The sequence below is a fragment of the Erinaceus europaeus genome, chromosome 1 (genome assembly GCF_950295315.1).
Source record: "Erinaceus europaeus chromosome 1, mEriEur2.1, whole genome shotgun sequence".
NCBI classification, from domain to species: domain Eukaryota; kingdom Metazoa; phylum Chordata; class Mammalia; order Eulipotyphla; family Erinaceidae; genus Erinaceus; species Erinaceus europaeus.
In genome coordinates this window covers 82,958,910-82,980,942 of record NC_080162.1, presented here as the reverse complement: position 1 = coordinate 82,980,942, position 22,033 = coordinate 82,958,910, and positions in this window count along the sequence as shown.

Sequence of the window (22,033 nt, the reverse complement as noted above, 5' to 3'; positions counted from 1 at the left end):
TTCCTGTGTAGCTATTTTCTTAACCAAGATTCCTGTCTCAGCAGAGGGGTCATCTCAAGCCTTTTTCTTTTCCTTCTCTATCTCTATCTCTATCTCTATCTCTATCTCTATCTCTCTATCTTTGTGGCTGAAGCTATTTGAGTGACAAAATACCTGACTAATCAGTGCTTCAGCCCTGCCTGGAAAGACTACCTGGAGGGTTTTTTTTTTTTTTTTTTTTTTTTTGGATATTCTTATAATTGGTTGTCTTTGCTCAGGCTGTGTGTAGCCAATCTGGAGCAGTCCAAGATACAGACTGACTTTTAGGGGATACTACTCTATTTTATTTTATTTTATTTTATTTTATTTTATTTTATTTTATTTTATTTTATTATTACTATGAGTATATGCACGTGTTCCTTTTCCCTCCTCATGAGGTCAACCAACATTAATTGCTGTTGCTTTTTACATGGATAGGTGACTGGGTGTCTTACCCAGTATGAGAGAAACTTCTTTCTTTCTCTCTCCCTATTCCCTCTACCCTCTTTTATTCTCTCCTCCTAGCTAATGCAAAAAAAAAAAAAAAAACAAAACCTCTTTCCTTTCACTGTTTTTGTTTGTTTGTTTTCTTTCTTCTTTCCTTCCTTCTTTGGCTTTCTGAATTCACAGACACTCATTTGTGAATTATTTTGTGGAAGAAATCTGACTGGGAATGAACTGTGTGTGTGTGTGTGTGTGTGTCTCTTTTCTACTTTCCTTTCTCCTCTTGCTTTCCCTAGAACTTATAGTGGACAGTAGATGTACATACTTGTCTACACTTGCTTTCCCTTTTTTCCTATTATTTTCTATTTATTTTGCTTTGTTTGCTATTTTGTTTTTGGACTGGAGGTGTTTTTTGGCTAACTGGTATTGGTTGAACTGCATCAATCCTTGTTTCAGTTACTATTGTTGTAATTTCTGAGATTCATGAATGCATATTTGAAAGGGCCTTAGTATAGCATGGCTTGTACTCAAGACACAACAATGGAAGAACGACAGAACAGAAAAATAAAAACCGTGTCAGTTAAAAAAAGTGGTTAAATCAGGAAGTCAGGCAGTAGTGCAGTGGGTTAAGTGCAGGTAGCGCAAAGTGCAAGGACCAGTGTAAGGATCCTGGTTCGAGCCCCCGGCTCCCCAGCTGCAGGGGAGTCGCTTCACAAGTAGTGAAGCAGGTCTGCAGGTGTCTATCTTTCTCTCCCCCTCTCTTTTTTTCCCTCCTCTCTCCATTTCTCTCTGTCCTATCCAACAATGACAATAATAACTACAACAATAAAAAAAAGGGCAACCAAAGGGAATAAATAATTTTTTAAAAAATGGTTAAATCAAGAGCAAATAAAACTGCTACCACAATGAATCAGGACAAGAGCACAGAAGAAACTCCAAATCAGTCAGAAATAACCATAGATAAGAAAAGTATGTAAGTGGTAGTAAACCTAATAATAACAGAAATGAAGAAAACTATGGAAGAAAGGACTAGCAGAATTAGGGAAATAATAGATGAAACCTTTAAGGAAAATACTAACCACCTCGAGGTAACTAAAGAACTGAAAGCTGAAATAGCTGAGCTAAAAGGCCAATTAGCAGAACAAGTTAATACTATAACTGAACTGAAGAAAGAAGCTGAGGGAAGGGAAAGCAGATTACCAGAAGCAGAAAACAGAATTAGCCAGACAGAGGATGAGCTAGAGAAAATTAAGAAAGAGGTAAAAGAACTGTGGGAGGCACATTCTTTTGGTTGTAGGAATTGTGTTTATCTACACTCCTATTAATTGTCAGTCATATAAATCTCTATTTAATTAATATGAGGGGAAAGTTGATTCAATGTCTCAAACTTTTTAATGCATAGACAATAGGCTGAGTCATTGATATGTGGACTCTCTTAAAAGCTTAGTCCAGGGAGAACAGAAGCAACTGGTGGCACAGCTATATACAATGTCAAAGGACATAAATTATGGTGGTTTTGTGTATGACACAGCATATCCTAACAAAGGGATTTTTCAAAGTGAACCCAATTGCCAAATAATATGATTATAGCAATAACTATCTATTGCCTTCTTAAATCCCAAGACATCAGAACTTCCCATTTGCTCTATGGAGCATATATTACCCCCAGTCCTGGAACCTTTGGGGTGAGGCCTACTTTCCTTCATGCTTCTCTCAATTCATACCAAATGATATTGCATCTATTGATCCCAACCTAATCAATGCAACAAGTACCACCTCAACATGCTTCACCTCAGACTGTATCAAGAGACATCAAGCATGGATTGTCAACCCTTCAGCCTCATTACTCGGGTGAGACCTTTCCTTTCATAGGATTCGCTAATTCCATTCCAGGAGGTTCACTTCCTAATAGAGTCCCAAAACCTAGATATAGACTGGGTCCCATGAGATAGACCATATGTTCACATCTATCTATAAATTAGGGCAAAATATATATCTGAAAGCAAAAGTACACAATAGTCTGCAGTGAGTCAGTATAAAGTTCATAATGAAATAGTGTCTACTTAGACTTAGATACCCTCCTCAGTTACTTCCTATTACAGTTCTCTCACTCACTCCAAAGCTAACCTTAGCAAAGCAAGAACTGCAAAAGCTGAATAAGGGCAAGAGACTGGCATACTTTAACAATGACTCTCTAGTCACTATCAGGCCACCCCATCAGCTGGGGCCCTAATCGGGGAGTCCTGAGATTCACAAACAGACATAATGGACCTAGACCTCAAAAACATCCCTTTCCCAATTTTACCAGTCATTTCTATCAGGAACAACAAAATAGACCCCTTTGTGTGCCTCCTAGGACCTTGCCCTCAACTTGGATCGAAAACGGTAGAGAATTTTGGAGGATGGACAACATACTCTATGTTCCACCCAAGAAAGACCAGTCCTGAAATTGGGGCAGCTTGGAATGTTCCTACTTATGACCACAGAATGTGAGCTCTGATATACAGGGATGCAGAGGTCACATAGGTTCCTAAGCTCAATATGGGCCTCAGATCAGATCAAATCGATGGGGTTTACAGTCAACAATAATTATACAACTTTTCCCATATTAGGGAGCTACTCTCTTCCCTGATCCAGGTTTCTGGTCCTTTTTCCAGCCATGACATCATCTCCCCAGACAATAACTTGTACCCACCCGCATATCAGATTTCAGGCTCAGGAAAAAAAAAAAACTAGTATAGTCATGGACTCTTTGGAATATAACTAAAATAGGCCTACTAGCTATCTACAAACAGAGACCTCACCAACTCTTCATCTGCACTATTCCAGCCTTTAGATTCATGATGGGTCAACAACTTGTTTGACTTTGTATGTTAACTCTCTTTTTAGCTACCAGGTCCCAGACGCTATCATGATGCCAGGCAAGCTTCCCTGAGTAGACAAACCCACCAAGGTGTCCTATAGCCCCACTTCTCTAGGGCACTGCCCCACTATAGAAAGAGATACAAGCTGGGATTATTGATTGACCTGTCAATGCCCATGTTCAGAGGGGAAGCAATTACATAAGCCAGACCTTCCACTTTCTGCACCCCATAGTAGCTTGGCTCCATACTCCCAGAGGGATAAAGAATAGGAAAGCTATTAGGGGAGGGGATGGGATACAGAGTTCTGATGGTGGGCATTGTATGTGGAGGTTACCACCCTTATCCTATGGTTTTGTCAATGTTTCCTTTTTATAAATAAAAATTAAAAAATGAAAACACATAAATAAATCAGCATGGCTAAATTCCAATAAAAACTTACTTGTCCAACTAGGTGACAAGCATAAATTAACATTTAGCCCACAATATATGGATCCCCAATTTAGGTTACTAGTAATAAAATTTGTGGTAATTATTTCTGCTGGGAGAAATGGAAAAATAAGATAAAGTGTTGGCCTTTAAGAAGCAAGAATAGAATACCAATATTTATTGGCAACTGTTATGTGCGAGGCACATTCTAGTGTTAAAGTAAGAGAAGAGAGGTTCTGAGAACACACATTTTAAAGAAATATTCTTTCTCAGAAAGTGGAGGTCATGCAAATCTAGTGCCAATGATTCAGACAGCAGCTTAAAGTCACCCTCAGATTTAATTCTGGTGTGGCCGTATGAAATACCCATCGTTCATGCCACTGCTACTCTTTAACAATGAGCTATTTGAAGTACATACAGATGAAGAGGCTCAAACTTCTAAATGAAAAAGACAAAAATCTTAATCTAGAGTCAGTAAGATAGATCACTTGGATAGTGTGCTGCTTTGCCAAATGGAAGACCAGCCTCCATTACATGGAAGAAAACGTTAGTGCTATAATCTATTTCATTTTTTTTCTCTCTCTGTCTTTCTACAACTTTTTCTCGTTCTTAAAAAATTAACCCAATTCTATTTGAATTTGATATTCCCTTTCTTTGCAATGACCATTTGTAGACAATATATAAAATGAACACAGAGTTAACATATCACATTACATAAGCTCTTGGCGTGCTTGACCTCTACATTTGCTTATGAAGGAACAACTGAGTGCTTTGGATGTGCTAATATGCACAGAGATTATAAATTTGGATATGACAAACTCTGAGGATGAGGGTGAATATTTAGGTTGTAGGCAGTAGATGGCACCAAAAAGTACCATAAGATATAGTGAAGTGGGTCCAAGTCCATTATTTTCTCATGATGTCTCATGTTGTAAATCATGCCACTTGGATCCTAATAGCCTTAAAGACTCAACCCGTGGGGCCAGGTGTTGGTTCACCAAGTTAAGTGCACATAGTATAAAATGCAAGGACTAGCACAAAGATCCTGGTTCGAGCCCCCAGGTCCCCACCTGTGAGGGGGGTCACTTCAAAAGCAGTGAAACAGGTCTGTAGATGTCTATCTGTCTCTCTCTCAATTTCTCTGTGATCTATCTGATAAAATGGAAAAAAAAAAAAAAAAAGGCAGACAGGAGCAGTGGATGCATAGTCTCTTTACCAAGCCCCAGCGATTATCCTGGAGGCAAATAAATAAATAACTCAGCCCATAGCTATAAGTACCCCTGTGTCTCCATTTATAGAGCTGTGTTCTATACATCTTTTATTAGGACTCAGTCCTTCACCCATTTATTAATCTATTTTTGCCTTCAGTATACTGTGAACTCCTTCTATGGTTTAGGCTCAACTGAAAGTATAGGCAACATGAGACAAATAGGCATAGCTCCTGTCTTCATGGAACCCATGATTTAGTAAAATATACTCTGTGAAAAATAAATACTATACAATGAATCATACCATATGCCATCAGAGCTAATTGAAGAAGAAATCCACCATCCCTAACTGAAAAATTAGATGTTATTTAAGAAAGCATAACCTCACAAAGCCTTTTGCACCACTGTGTACAAAGGAAAGAGGCAGTTAGCAATAACTTTGCTTCTTTCTTTTTTTCTCCCACCACCCCCTGTAACTTTGCTTCTTATCTCTATGTGGCATTCAAACAGCAGCAACTTATATCCTGACAATTCTGAGTACAAGAATCCAAAACGAAAGTATCCACAACATTCTTGTCTACTTCAGCTTTTAGCAGCCTCTGGTCTTTCTGGCATATTATTCCTGTCCCTCTCTCCATATTTCATGACCATCAGTGTGTGTCTCCATGTCTATTATGGGGACACTTGACCTTGAGTTTCAGGCCTGCACTAGATCTTTATGACCTTTTCTGGAGATCCTTAATTAGAAATGCCAAGATTCTTTTTCCAAATAGACTACATGTAAAATTATTAATATGACTCTGGGGTTAGGATCTAGGTATGTTTGAAGAAGTCACTTTTCAACTTGCTATATGTGATCCATATACATGAAAACAAATAGATATAAGAACACATCTTATGGAAGGGACCATGAAAGGAGAGGGCAGGACCAATGTGTATTAGAGAATATGTACCCCATACAAAGTCATTTATATCTAATCTGTGTGGTCAAAGAAAAAACATGGTTGGCCTGTTTTGAACCCAGAACAATCAGAATGCTTCCCTTTATGGGTGATGCCTTAATGACTGTGTTGTAGTAAATACCTGAAATGTCAACCACACTTCAGTGACAGCTACAGATTCTTTTCTACGGATTAGTAGGTTACATTGCAATTTTTGACACATAGGTACAAACTCTCATGTCCTTGTGATAGGTATCTTCAAAATATAGTCTCCCCTAATTTAGGTCCTTTTCAACCATCACACATCAGAACCCAAAACACCACTCACTGAGCCCCATCCCTTCCCCAGATCCCTTTGTTTTGGTGCAGTACACTAAACCCAGTCCAGTTTTTACTTTGTGTCTTCCCTTTCTGTCCTTATTTGTTAAGTTACACCTATAAATGAGATCATTCAATATTTATCCTTCTCATTTCAGCTTATCTTACTTAGCATTCATGATTCCTTGAAGCTCCATCCAAAATGAGACAAAGACGATGACATCATTTTTAATAGCTGAATAGTACACCACAACTTTATTAGCCCTATCTGTTGTTAGGAATCAATTCAATAGCTAACCATTATCACACAATAGCTAAGGAAGAAGACAGGTTTTTCATAAAGCCTGGTGTTGAAGCCTAAAGTGGCTTTACCATGCACTCAATTTGGCAGAAACTGGCAGGTGAAGGCCATTGCCATCTGTACAAATGGTAAATCTAATTCAGACAAAACCCACTGAAGTCACCTAAGATCACATTTGTCTCTGCATTCTCAAAATTCAGTCAGCACTGATTTTTCTATCTGAGTTCTGGTGATGACACCCTCCTACTTCAGTACATCCCTGCCTTAACATGAAAAGGAGTGATAAGAGCGACCTTTACTTTGGCAGCCAAGTTAATGAATGCCTGGACCTTAGGCCTTCCCTGCAGGTTTCCCAAATCTGCCCCCCTTTTTTAAAACTTCTGTCTAGTCACAGTCAGTTGGAGTCACCAAATTTGCTTCTGGAAAAGTGCTGTACTTCTTGTGGGGAGACCTTTCTAGGGCACAGACTCCTCGTGTACCTGCCCTGCTGCACACCAGGTGCAGGGGCCTAGGAGAATATTCTGAGGTAACAGGAGTGAGTCAACTGAGTCTTTCTCAGTGTTTGTAGCTATAGATGCAACAAGAGATCACCAGGGGAATGTCTGATGGACAATCCATTTATTGAACAGCAAAGCAGGGTTTATAAGGGGTCACAGGAGGAAGTGACATGTGTATACCATATATGGTAGGGAGGCAAATGGTCTGGGGAGGGTCAAGACTTTTCCAGTATTTGTTGAGCAAGAGATTTAATCATTTAAAGGAATGAGGAAGCAAGGTTATCAGTAATCAGCAGCCAGAGGTGGGTCCTAAGGGCAGAGAGAAGATCAGATATGATTGAAAGAATAGAATGGGTGGGGAAGTAGAGAGGGGACTTTCAGGCAAAACAATGATTATGTAGATAATAAGGAAGTGAGGCAGAGATACTGATATGCCGGGCAGATCCTGGAGGCCATGTCCTTCCTTGCTCAACCTCTTAGTAGAGAGAGACTGTTAGGATTGGTTGTGCCCCTCAGGAACCCATCTTTCATTAGGGGTCCCACCAAGCTCTACCATATCCTCACAATTCCCTACAGAAAAGCAGTATGAAGATAAGCCAGTTTATTTAGTGGAGAGTAGAGGGACTCAGTTAATGTGAATTTGAGAGAGGTCTTTAAGGGTCTGCAAAGATTAGGAGGCTATGAGGTACCTTATACGCAAATCCTCTGAGGACTCGTTTTAAGATTCAAACATGAGGTTGTAAGCAAGAGGATATGGAATGTTAAATAAGTCTTCTCCTGGGTCAAGGATCCAAACAGTGTATCTCTACCTGGTGGCTGTGGGCTGCTAAGTCTACAGTCAGTCAGCAAGTACTTGTTTTCTTCCCAAATGAATGCTTAGCAAGCACACAGTGCAATGAAGCATCAGTGACAAATCCAATGCAATCAGATGGGAAATCCCCCCAGAGTAATCACACTTCCTCATCACTCATTCTGCCTTTCTCTGGTGCCACACTCCCAGTGCAGCCACTTCTGTTCTGCTCTGCCTTCCACTGAGCTGTGCACAGGTAAACCTTTGAAAGTCTTTCCACCAGAGCCCCAGGGCACTGCGAGGGTTAATCTTGTCATGTCAAGATCCTCTTCAGATGCCAGACCAACTCAGCATCAAATTGACACAGATTTCTTTAGGGGAATCTGGGTTAATCTTTCTGGGCGGGCTGTCCATTTGATGGACGGGAGACAGTTCTGGAGCCTGCCTGTATACCTCTTGCATATCCCAGCACCACCAGCAGCATGCCTGTCTTGGAATTAAAAATTTAAAAGGGCAATTAAATTTAAAAAAAAGCAATCCAATGTTTACAGGCCCTCATAGGTAATTTATAAATGTTGTATTCCAGATCTTATTTTGCTTAAGGAATTTAATTTGGAGAGAAGATTCTGCGGGGTACAGGATCTGTCCCAGATAACCCCAGGTGATGAATTGAAAAATGCAAAGTGCCTGGCTGCCATCAGTGGTGGGGGCAGTGATGGTTACCTAGTTTCCCAGGGATTTCTTTGATCCTCTGCAAACATGTGTGTGGGGACTGCACATGGAATCAACACTTTGCTTTCTGTGCCTGGTTTTTTTCTTTCAATCTATGTTCTAAATAAATTTGTGTATACATGAATATCTGAAGAACCCAAAGATGTTAAACTCAATGCAGAATGGAACAGAAAATGGAAAATAGTGAGAGAGCTGATAAAAACTAAAAGAAGTGAGGGAGGGTAATTATTAGGAGTGTACCACTGTTGTTCTCTTAGCTTTGGCAAATGCACTGTGGTTCTGGAAGACATTGAAATTAGGACTGGTAGGGTGAAGGGGATACAAGATAATCTGCCCTTTGTCTTTGTCATAGTTTGGTGAACCTAAAATTATTCCAAAGACAAAGGTGGTTGGTTGGTTTGTTAATGTCATGCCTGGAATCAAACCTGGAGGCTCTTGTGAGTGTAATCCTCCTGAGTTACCTCTCTAGTCGCACCCCTCTTTTCTTTTCCTTTCTTTTCTTCCCTTTTTAAAAATTTTGTATCCAATTTATATATTGGATAGAGACAGCAAGAAATCAAGATAGAGAGGGAGAGAGACAGAGAGATACCTGCAACACTGCTTTATCACTTGCAAAGCTTTCCCTCTGCACATGGGGATGGGGGCTTGAACTTGGATCCTTATGCATTGTCTCATGTGCACTCAACCAGGTGTGCCTCCACCCAGCCTCTCTTCTCTTCTCTTCTCTTCTCTTCTCTTCTCTTCTCTTCTCTTCTCTTCTCTTCTCTTCTCTTCTCTCTTTTTCTTTATCTTTGTCTAAAAGTCTCATTCATATGCAATTTCACCACTCTGGGCTACTTTTTCGTTCAGATGGAAAGACATAGAGAGAAAGAGAAAAAGAGAGCAGTGAATCTTGCTCCATTACCATAGCAACTGACATGTGATACCAGAGTCAGCTCCTCACAATGCAAGGAACCTCACCAGGTGAGCTATCTTTCTTGTCCTCTTGTGCTATGTATTGCTGATTTAGTAATCTACAACTAGCTTCTCAAACTGAATGCCTTGCTTTGCTTTCATTGTTTTACTTTCAAAATATAAGGGACTGGAGACAGCTCACTCATTAGAGTATACATGTTGTCAAAAAGAGACCCAGGTTCAAGTCCTTGGCCACAAGATGAGAACACGACACAGAAAGGAAGCTTCATAGGCCTGGCAGAAAAATTGTACTATACTTTTCTCTTTCTCTCTCTGTTTCTTTCTCTGTCTATGTCTCTATCTCTGTCTTTAACCCTCTATGTGAAAAAAAAGACATGGGAGAGAACAGAAGAGAATAGGAGAGGAGAAGAGAGGAGAGGAGAAGAGAGGAGAGGAGAGGAGAGGAGAGGAGAGGAGGGGAGGGGAGGGGAGGGGAGGGGAGGGGAGAGGAGAGGAGAGCAGGAAGAAGAAGAACCCACCAGGAGCAGTGGAATTGTGTAGATGAGTAGCCCAGAAAATCCTTGGTAGAAAAATACACATATTTAAACACACACACTATAACAAATGAAGTCTTTGCCTTAATGTACTTTTGAATATATCACTTGAGATTCAATATACATTAAGTCCAATACTTTCTTTTTAAATTTTTTCCATTATTTTCTTTTTTAAAAGACCTATTTATTATTTTTATACAGGAACAGAGGCAGATAGAGAATGAAAGAAGACACAGACCAAAACTTCCTTCAGTATGGTAAGATCCAAGTCAAGCCTGGGTCCTACACATGGCAAGCAGCACACTTTACAAATGAACTGTTTTGTCAGCCCAAAATATTTATTTTATTTATTACTTATGAGAGAAAGAGAATCTTGCAGGAGACAGTGAAAGAAAGATAAACTGTAACACTACTTTGTTACATGCAGTGCCAGGGATCAAACCAACTAGAAACCTCAAGCATACAAAGCTGATGTTCCACCAGCTAAGCTATTTCCCCATGTAAATGTACAAATAGTTAATAATGTTAGATTACTATAGATATATATTTTAGGATATTATCTTCCTAACAGAGCTCATTTATTTTCTTTTATTTAAACCCACCATTTCCATTTCTAGAAATTATTATTTTCTAGTTATGAACTGATTAGTTTCTATACATTAGGATTTCTGAGATAGTTCTTACAGAAAGAATATGTTCAATTTCAGTAAATGTCTCTCAACATTGGAAATTTTCCTTGTCATTACAATAATGTTAAGAATTTTTAGTTGACCTAATAATTTTTTAAGATATTTATTTATTTTTCCTTTTGTGGCCCTTGTTATTGATGTAATCATTGTTGGATAGGACACAGAGAAATAGAGAGAGGAAGGGAAGACAGAGAGAGGAGAAAAAGATAGACACCTGCAGACCTGCTTCACTACCTGTGAAGCAACCACCCTGCAGATGGGGAGCCGGGGGCTCAAACCGGGATCCTTAAGCCGGTCCTTGCACTTTGTACTATGTGTGCTTAACCCGCTGCACTACTGCTGACCTAATAAATTTTAATACAAAATTTCATATGTAACTTTTGTCTTTATGATCTATGTAAGAATGAAAGGCTGTTTATTTGCCATGCAACTGCATTTAAATTTCCTTAGCTATTTTAAATATTTTATGGTAATACATGCATACATTTAGAATAGAATGCATCAAGATTATTATACCAGGAGAGATGATATATTTCATGAAACTAAATGAATTGCTTTATTTGTTGTATTATGCTCCGATTTATGCACCTAGTGATAATGCCTACTCCAGCTTTTCATTTTTTTTACATATGCATAAAATACCTTTTCTTTTAATTCTTTTTATTTTATTTTATATATTTATTGCAGGAAAGAGATAGATAGAAATTGAGAGGGGAGAAGGAGGTAGACAGGGAAATAGACAGAGAGACACCTACAGCCCTACTTCAACATTCATGAAGCTGTCCCCCTGCAGGTGGAGACCAAAGCCTTGAACCTGGGCTCTTGAGCACTGTAGTGTGTGCATTTAAACAGCTGTGCCACCACCTGGCCCCCTAGAATACCTCTTCTTATAGTCTTAGTCTAAGATTTGTGAGTAAAACCTAGATAAGACTTGTATTAAACTGCATAACTATTCTTTAGTTCAATTTAAGTTGTATTTTAATAAGGAAATTTAAGCCATTTGCATCTGTTGTAATAACTGACATAGGTATTTCCATTTAGTTAAATTGAATGCTTTCCTTTCATTTCCTTTGGGGCTGCTGAACAATGGGTTAGTCAACAGTGTTTCTGAGCTATTCCAGATGATCAGTTTGCACAATGACAAATCTACCACAGAGAAAATTTCTCTTCTTCTTTGGATTAGACAATATTTTGGTCTTTTCTCTGTTTACAGGAACTTTGGACTTTATCAGTTTAATGGTCTGCCCACTAGTAATTTGGGATCAGTTAGTATCCTACCATATTTTAGCTGTCCCTTGAACATGGATGAAAACATACAATTTTGGAATAAAATTAACCCATTAGTAATGAGCATGAGAAGTAATAGAAGTCATGTTATTGCTATAGAATTGATTCATGAAGTGTTAGTTAATGAATGTTGTAGTACACAAGGACCCAGGTTTGAGCTCTTATCCCTACCTGAAGGGGAGAATCTTGGTAAGTAGTGAAACAATGTTGCAGGTCTCTCTCTGTCTCTCTTCTTCTCTGTCTTCCCTTTCCCTCTCAATAGCTGTTTGGGGCTAATATCTGCTAATGAACAACACAGATAAAAATAATGTTGCAAACCACTCAATGTACTTCAAATCTAACTTACAACTTTCCTTTCAAATAATATTTTCTTTCTAGTCATTTGCTTTTGTTGTGGTTAAATGCACATAACATAAAGTTGACCTTTCTATTTTTTATTATCTTTATTTATTGGACAGAGACAACCAGAAATTGAGAAGGTTGGGGAAGATAGAGAGGGAGAGAGACAAAGAGACACTTGCAACCCTGCTTCACCACTCACAAAATTTTTCTCCTGCACATGGGAACCAAGGAAGTGCTTAAACCTGGGTCCTTGCACATTGTAACATGTGCACTCAACCAGGTGCACCACCACCCAGCCCCAAAAGTTTGCCATTTTTTTCCCCAAAGGTAAATTTTTAATTTAATTAAATTATCTTTTTTATTTATAAAAAGGAAACTGTGGCAAAACCATAGGATAAGAGGGGTGAAACTCCACATAATTCCCACCACCAGAACTCTATATCCCATGCCCTCCCCTGATAGCTTTCCTATTATTTAACCCTCTGGGAGTATGGACCCAAGGTCATTGTAAGATGCAAAAGGTGGAAGGTCTGGCTTCTGTAATTGCTTCTGCACTGAACATGGGCATTGACAGGTCTATCCATACTCCCAGCCTGTCTCACTCTTTCCCTAGTGGGGCAAGGTTCTGGGGAAGTGGAGCTCCAGGACACACTGAATGGGTTGTCCGCCCAGGGAAGCCTGGTCAGCATCATGCTAGCATCTGGAACCTGGTGGCTGAAAAGAGAATTAACATACAAAGCCAAACAAATTGTTGACCAGTCATGAACCTAAAGACTGGGATAGTGCAGATGAAGAGTTGGGGGGTGGCCCTCCATTTTGTAGATAACTAGTAGGCATAAGGTTCTTCAGTTACATTATCAGACTTGAGCAGTCTTTCTCCACTCCCTGCTCCCTTCAGCCCTGAAAACCACTAACTTGCTTTCTGTCTTACGACTTACTTACTCATATAAGTAGACGTCAAATATTTGATTCTAACTTCTTGCACTTCATATAATATTTTCAAAGTCTATCCATGTTGTTGGAGAGATCAACATGTCATTCTTCCTATGGCTACATCACCTATTGTTTGTCTATGCATTTGTTGAGATAGATGGGTGCTTTCCACCTGGTGGCCATTGGAAAGGATGCTGCTACAAATCCTCATGTACTAGTGTTATCTTGAGTTGTTGCTTCTAATTACTTGATGTGTATTACTGAGTAACATGACAATTTTATGTTTATGTTCTTAAGAAATAGCCAAACTCTGTTTTACAGTGACTACACCATTATTTATCTGCTCCAGCAGTTATGAGAGCTCTAATTTATCTATATGCCCACCAATAATCATTATTGTCCTTTCTTAAATATAATTATAGCTTGCCTGGTTCTGTGTGATATGGTACCAACTGACTGCTTTTGTAAATGCCATGCACTATATATTTTAAGTTATTACATTTGCTAAAGTTTATAAAAAGTAACAATAAAGAGCTCATAAGAGACTTGTATGTGACACTCAGTAGACTACAGTATTGACTGCCTAGTCTTTTCCATGAAAAAGTTTTCTGATGCTTAATCTAGTATATTGCACCATCGCAGAAATATCTGCTGGAAAATATTCTGAATACCTGAAATGCTATTTAGAGATTCAACTGCAGTTAAAAATCAGCCATCTTACATCTCATCTGCTTTCACCTTTTACTAGTGTTATATTCTTCCCTGTTCCTCACATTTTTAGATGTTGAAAATGCAAACTGCAACTTTTCTTACATTAGCTATTTAACATAGACACGTTTGCTCCAATTATACAAATAGGTATTCCTCTATTTGAGATGTTCTAGTCTTTCACATACTTAAAAAAGTTCTCTTCTTTCACCTTAAGAGCAAGAATTGGATCTAAGACAGATTTTATAAACAGTATAGAACCCTATATAGAGCTTTTAAATGGAGAAGGGTGGAGATTTATTTATATTTAACACTCCCAGTACAAAAATTCAGTAGCCTGGGGCAAGTAGAAAAGAGGGTCAAATTCTATCATTTCACCATTAAGAGAGCAACAGTCTCCCTCCTTTATTTGAAAATGGCAATGTACAGTCAATGTGCACTCTCTTTGACAGGCACAATTACACTATTGAGAGTAAGCACTGGCAGTGACAATGTTCTTTGTCCAACCTCCTTGCCAAGAATAAGTTTATTGTGCTAGGTATGGCTGTCCAGTACTACTGGTGGGGTGCTTCTGTGCCTTCCAAAATATTCATGATCTTCCCCTTCCAACCAACCATTGTTGACTGATAATGTCATTCCACCAGTTTCTTTTCCAGATCTTGTTTTGGCAAAAGTTTACTTTACACGTGGTAAGGAACTGCTGGGTAGGTTCATCCTTCAACCCATTCTCCTCAGCATCATATCTGGCAGGAACTCTAAAAATTCTGACATATAAATGGCACCTTTCCAGTGTTGACATACAATGTGTCATTATATTCAATGGCTGGTAAGTAATAAGACTACAACTAGTGGGGTCAATAATTCAAATGCACAATTTCATTTGTCCACAAATTCCAATTTAGTGTTAGTTTCTTTATAGTTTGGGAAGCATAATTTATAAAAATGATGTATTTCCCTTAGCTATCTATAACATTAGAAGGGCAGGGGTAGATAGCATAATGATTATACAAAGAGACTCATGCTTGAGGCTCCAAAGTCCTGGGTTCGACCCCCTGCACCACCATAAACCAGAGCTGAGCAGTGCTCTGGTAAAAAAAAAAAAAAAACAACTATTTAGAAGTTCAAGAGGTTAGAAACATGAAGATGAAATAAGACATCACCAACCTTCTGGCACAAGTATATCCTGGCTCCTAGGAAAAAAAGTGCCCACAAGAAATCCAAAACAGATGCTGCAGATGTTATAGCAAGCATTATGTTTTCTTGATACCCCAATTTCTGGATGAATTATGAAAAGGAATCCATCTTTTATCTGCATGTTTGACAGCATGTAGATGAAACATCCGTCTAAGATAGTAGGCACTAAACAAATATATGGTGAAGAATGTCTGGCTGGTTGATTTGCTGAAAGATTGGATTTTTTCACTTCCCATCCAGATGTTTTGGCTTCATGGAGGCACTGGCAGAGTCTGACAAGCTGACTTGTGATCTTTGAGTGAAGGGTGATAGATGAGAATAGAGCTTTATACCACCAAATGAGTACACAGCACCATTGTATGTGAAATGAGGTCTCGCTGGCTGCACCAAGGCATGTCACAGAGCTGCCTGTCCACTTCCAAGTGCTTCTGACAGATGAGACCCCCCATTTGCATACATCTCATCATGACACATGCTGAAACTGTTAAGCTATTATTAGTACTGATAATGGAGTCTTCACTAGGAATGTATTCATATTTCTAATGTTGTCACTGCAGATTGTTTCGCTATTAAGGAGAAAGCCTATTGGGCATAAATATTTATGCTGAGGTGGCTGTCAGATTCTTTAATCGGGAATTGAATTGGTCTTAATTGGATCTGGGAGACAAATTCAGCTTGGTGTTGATTGTGTGGCCTTTGGCTACATGTGAGCAGGACTCTTTCAGATCACCCCTGGGATTCCCTAGACAGATCCTTTGCTTATGTGCACATAGCTTGCTTCTCTCTTATAGGGTTCTGGGAACCTAGCTGTATTGGCAGTGGTCTTTTGAAGGAGACTGGGAAGCTTTTCAGGACCAGATAAAAGGATTGTCACTGATTGTAAGCTTGTTTCACAAAAGCATTTTACAAATAAGACTTACTGGGGCTGGGTCAATGTCCTGAGCAGTGTGTCAGGGAGAGGGAAATTAAAGTTGGCATGAGTTTCATAGAATGCTATCTTTTATAGCAGTGATAGTGAAGTTCTTGAGGTAGGCAACTCAGTGAAACAGAAAAGCATGTATGTTCATTGCACCACCTCCCGGACCATAAAGTATGTATATTCAGCATAGACATTTGAGGATGTAAACACCAGTTCACCTTTGTTCTCACACAGTGTGTTGGCTGAGTGATCCCTGCACTGCTCTCTTCACTTTTTCATTGAGGGTGCTCAGCTCCCCTTGGCCTGAATAGGACATAGACTCAGGCAAGAGAGAGCATCTGCTTCAGGGATCAGAATAGAGGAGGCAGACTGGAAGATGGAATTCTTGGATGCTTACAAGAAATGAAACACTTAGCTACTTACCTAGGGCCCTCCCCAACCTTTTCTGCATCTATGAATGTCTCATTCAAAACCAGGTGAACCTTGAGTACATATCTGAGCACTGTATCTCCTAGTTTGCTAGCACCAAGTGCATGTTGATCCTGGTAAATATTGAATAGATTGTATTCAATAATGGTCCCTTGCTGGGGGCCGGGTGGTGGCGTACCTGGTTGAGCACACTTGATACAAAGTGCAAGGATCCAGGTTCAAGTCTCTGGTCCCCACCTGCAGGGGGAAAGCTTTGTGAGCAGTGAAGCAGGGATGCATGTGTCTCTCTGTATCTCCACCTTCCCACTTGATTTCTGGCTGTCTATATACAATAAATAAAGATACTTAATTTTTTTTAAAAGTTCCTTGCTGAATGCATGGTGGGTAGAATTGGAAGACAAAGAACAAACTGGTTGTTAGCACCAGTTAACTTAGTATCCTAAGAATATTCTTCTATTTAAATTGCAACACCCCCCCCCCCAGGCCCTTTAGACTCAAGCAGAAAACTATGGTGCTAGCTTTGCAAATTTGATAAGTTTGCTGGGAGGGTTGAAATTAAGCTACTGAAGTCCTTTTTTATGTAAAAACATTAGATAGAAAATAAGAAGATCCAGGAAATCCAAGGTCTCCTTCTATACTAAGGGAAAACAACACTTTATGCCCCAGATCAAACTTAGCACATGACCGAATAAAGAATAAAAAACACACACATTTTATGTCAAACCCCAACCATCACTTGAACCTTGAACTTTCCTTGTCATTTATCTATTTTTGATAAAACACCCTAACATCTTAAGAAAGTGCATCATACACATTTTCCACTTTTAAAAAAAAAAAGCACCCTCCCAAAAAAAAACCCTTGGAAATCAAGTTTTTGAGCAACATGGCCTTTGTGGTTTGTGGTAATGATGGGGGAGGGGGTGCAATTTGTAGACTAGCTCAGGCCAGGTGGTTCATACCTTATGATGTCACAGACCCACAGCTGGATTATTTTGAACTGGGAAGCGAGAGATGTTCACTGCTTCTTCTCATTTCCCAGCCCTTTGGTGATCCCAGATGTTTTAATTACAGAGGAAAGGGAGCGGATGATTCTGGCCATATGTCTCCATTCCACACAAATAAATCTCCTCACCGTCCCAAGCAGCTCTGTGGCATTGCGACTGTCCCACCGAAACTGATGCTGTCGGGCCTAATCACCATCTTCAACCGTTCAGTGAGCATGTTAATTCAAGGAACACCGGCTGGGGCTGCTGTCCCAGGGAAATACTCAATCTAGAAGCAATTAGACTCACGTTGTACCAAGATGCTGTCCTTCCACTGGGGAGCTGGGCACTCACTCAGTCTGAGCCAGGAGGAGCCCACCAGCCATTGAGTGAGACTAGCCAGGCAGGGCAGGGTCAGAACACAGGGCAGTAGTTTTCAATTGGGACTTTAGTATCCCCCAGGGCCTAGACCATTTTTTCCATCAGGCCCAGCTCAGGAAAGGTCTTCCTGATGAGGAACTTCAGGATAAGCTCAAAGAAGACATTCCTGACGTATAGTAATAGCACACATGCACATCCCCCCCCCACACAAATTCACACGGTTTAGGGGGAGACAAGTACAGATACAGAAACAATTCAGATGGGGCTGGGGAGATAGACTGGTTTTGCAAAAGATTCTCATGCCTGAGGCTCTGAGGTCCCAAGTTCAATCCCCAATAACACGTTAAGCCAGAGCTGAGCAGCACTCTGGTATCTATCTATCTATCTATCTATCTATCTATCTATCTATCTATCTATCTATCTATCTATCATCTGTCTCATTAAAGAACAAAATAAGTAAAATGTCTTTAAAAAATAAGAAAGAAACAATTCAGCAAGCACTAGGTAGGTAGCTGAATGTTTCTTGTCTTGTGTACATACCAAGGAAAAGCTGGCAGATGTAATTAACACTCTGATTCACTTTCACTAAGTGTTAAATTTGCATTTAATCTAAGCATCACCATGCACAGATTATGGAGAACAAGCTCAGAAAAACTCTGTATGGATTGTGGTTACCAAGAGAGAGTTCTGTTTTCTATAATGCCATGGTATCTAGGCATAAATATCGAGGCAACTCCAGGAGGAATAGTGTTTGTGAAGAGCAACACATTGTGTGGTGAAGCACACACATCTGCACCAAACATCTTAGTGAATTTCTACAAATTTGATTCCTGTGTCATCACCACTCAGATCAAGGTGTACACATGACTAGTACCTCAGAGATGATCTCCTACCCTTTCCCAGTCATAGCCACCCCAGAAAGAACAGATAGTCTAACTTTATGGTTGCTTTTGCCTCTTTCTGAGCTCCATGTAAATGCATAACATAGTCTTTTGCACATGCTCCTAATGTGAAACTTGTAACATACTTGTGTGTAGTGGTAGACATGCTATATTATCTAAACAGACATGTTCCATTGTCTGTTTAGATAATATAACACTTCACTCTACCTGGGATGGGCTCTTGAGTTGTTTACAAGCTTAAAAAACTTCAACACATTTTTTTTCCATTTTTATTAGTGATTTAAGAGTGCTTTACAAAATTATTAGATTTCAGGGATATAATTTCACACCCACACTGTTATATATGTTACCATGCTCCCCAATAAAATTCTGTGTTCTCCTACTCCATAACTATCATAGTTCTCATGAATCCCAAGAGGCAGTTTGGTTATCTTTCTCTCAAGTTAATTTCTTTTAGCCATCTATATCCCACAGATATGTGAAGCCATCGGGAAGTTGTCTTTCACCTCTTATTTTACTTAGTAAAATCACCTCTAGTTCCATCCATTCCATTCCAAATGATATGATCTCATAAATTTTATTGTAAGTATTATTCTATTGCATTTATATCCCATAACTTCTTTATCTAGGCATCTGTCATTGGACATTTAGGTTTCATTTAAAAAAAAAAAACAGAGTTAGAAACTCTAATCCTTGTCTGTGCTCTCAAAGGCTGACACTGCTGGCCTGGTACAATCTAAGAGAAGCTGTGGGTTAGTTCTGAGCCCAGGGAAGAAAAATACCATTTAGCTTCTCAACAACCCTCATGTTCCTTTCACATCTGAATGCATTGGTAAATCAGGCATTCATTGGAAATTTCATTTGGGGTATAATTGGATGATGAACTTCCCAATTTTATTGACTTGGTAGCCACTGTAAACTCTACATTCTCAACTTCTCTGAGCCTTTTGATCTCTTCTTCCAGTACTCTCTCTCTGTGTCATTTCTAGTCCTTCTATTTGACTGACTAGGGGTTATGATTTTCTTCAGATTTCTAGAAGTCATCCCAGAATGGTGTTAGAATCCTCTCTCATTGGGAGTCGGGTGATAGCGCAGCGGGTTAAGCACACGTGGCTCAAAGCACAAGGACCAGCATAAGGATCCCAGTTCGAGCCCCCGGCTCCCCACCTGCAGGGGAGTCACTTCACAGGTGGTGAAGCAGGTCTGCAGGTGTCTGTCTTTCTCTCCCCCTCTCTGTCTTCCCCTCCTCTCTCCATTTCTCTCTGTTCTATCCAACGACGATGACAACAATAATAATAATAAAAAGAATCCTCTCTCATGATTCTTGGAAAGATATTAAATTCAGCATCATGAATCTTGAACTCCTACCTCAAAGAATCATTTCATATACAAGTTTTTGTTTTTTGTTTTTTATAAAGTGGAAGTAGTAACAAGACCAGATAAAAGACAGAGTGGTAGAAAGGCGAAAAGGCTAAAAGAGACCAGGGTTTCAAAGGCCAAATTCTAACCTGGACCGTACACATGGAAAATCTGTCCACTATTCAAGTTTATATTTTTTCCATTGTACAACGCAATATCCTTAGATTCCTTGCATATTCACTCAAATCCTGGTGATATATGTTGGCTAAGTATTTCACTCCCTCTGGAATTTCCTTTCCTCTCTTACCAGGTTCAGAACTCACTCAGATTATGTTGAAATATGAACATAGCCTGTTAGTCTGACAGCAGAGAAAAGATGGAGAAGTGGGTACATATGCAAACTGGTATATGTTATTTTGTAAGGCACAAAGGTCTCTGATAAGTATCCCAGCTAACAGAAAGGAGTGGTTCACTTGGATAGACCCAGAGAGTTTCAGCAAATCTAGATCCTCCAAGTCTTCAAGTGGACCCACCAAGTTGCTTCTGTCTGATCTCAAGATTTTAAGGGCTTTGTTTGTGTGTTTTATTTGTTTGTTTAATTTTGCTTATGTTTACTTTTGTTTGTTTTCTAACAAGAGTACCAGTTTACCATGAAAGATATAACAGGATTAAGACTATATGCTTCTTATAATTATGTTCTCATCCAATCTGTAGCCTTTTCTTCCTTCCACTGAAGAAAGTAAAAACATTTCTCCACACAGTCTTTTGGTGGTGGGAATGGTGTTTATGTACACTCCTAGTAAAGTGTAGTCATATAAATCACTAGTTAATTAATATGAGAGGGGAAAATTAATCGTATGTCTCGAGTTTTTAAAACACAGACTGAGTCTTTTTAATATATAGGCTGTGTATTTGATATGCGGACTCTCTCAAAAGCCTAGACCAAGTAGACCAGAAGCAACCAGTAGCACAGCTATATATAAGATACTGGATACTATACAGCAAACCCTAACAAAAGGACTTTTCAAAGTTAACCCAATTACCAAATAATGTGATGATAACAATAGCTATCCATTGTCTTTTTGAACCCTAAGACAGCAGGAACCTCACATCTCCACTATAGAGCCTATATTTCCCCCAGTCCTGGAACCTTAGGATAGGGCCCACTTTCCCGTATGCCTCTCCCAATCCATATCAAATAATATTGCATCTGCCGATCACAACCAAATCAATGCAACAATTGCCGCCTCGACATGCTTCAATTCAGACTGTGTCCAGAGACTTCATGTGTGGAATGACAACCCTACAGCTTCATTACTCGGGTGAGACCTTTCCTTTCATAGTATTCTCTAATTCCATCCCAGGTGGTTCACTTCCTACCAAAGTCCCAAAACCTAGATATAGACCAGGTTCCAGGAGATAGAGCATATGTTCACACATATCCATAAACAAGTGCAAAATATATACCTGAAAGCAGAAGTACACTAGAGTTTGCAGTGAGTACCTCCCCCCCAACACTTGCTCTCCACTATTCCAAGCTTTGGGTCCATGATTGCTCAACAATTTGTTTGGCTTTGTATGTTAACTCTCTTTTCAGCCACCAGGTTCCAGATGCCATCAGGATGCTGGCTAGGCTTCCCTGGACTGAAGACCCCACCAATGTGTCCTAGAGCTCAGCTTCCCCAGAGACCCACCCTATTAGGGAAAGAGAGAGGCAAACTGGGAGTATGGACCAACCAGTCAATGTCCTTGTTCAGCGGGGAAGCAATTACAGAAGCCAGACCTTCCACCTTCTGCAACTCACAATGATCCTGGGTCCATGCTCCCAGAGGGATAGAGAATGGGAAAGCTATCAGGGGAGGGGGTGGGATATGGAGATTGGATGGTGGGAATTGTGTGAAGTTGTACCCCTCCTATCCT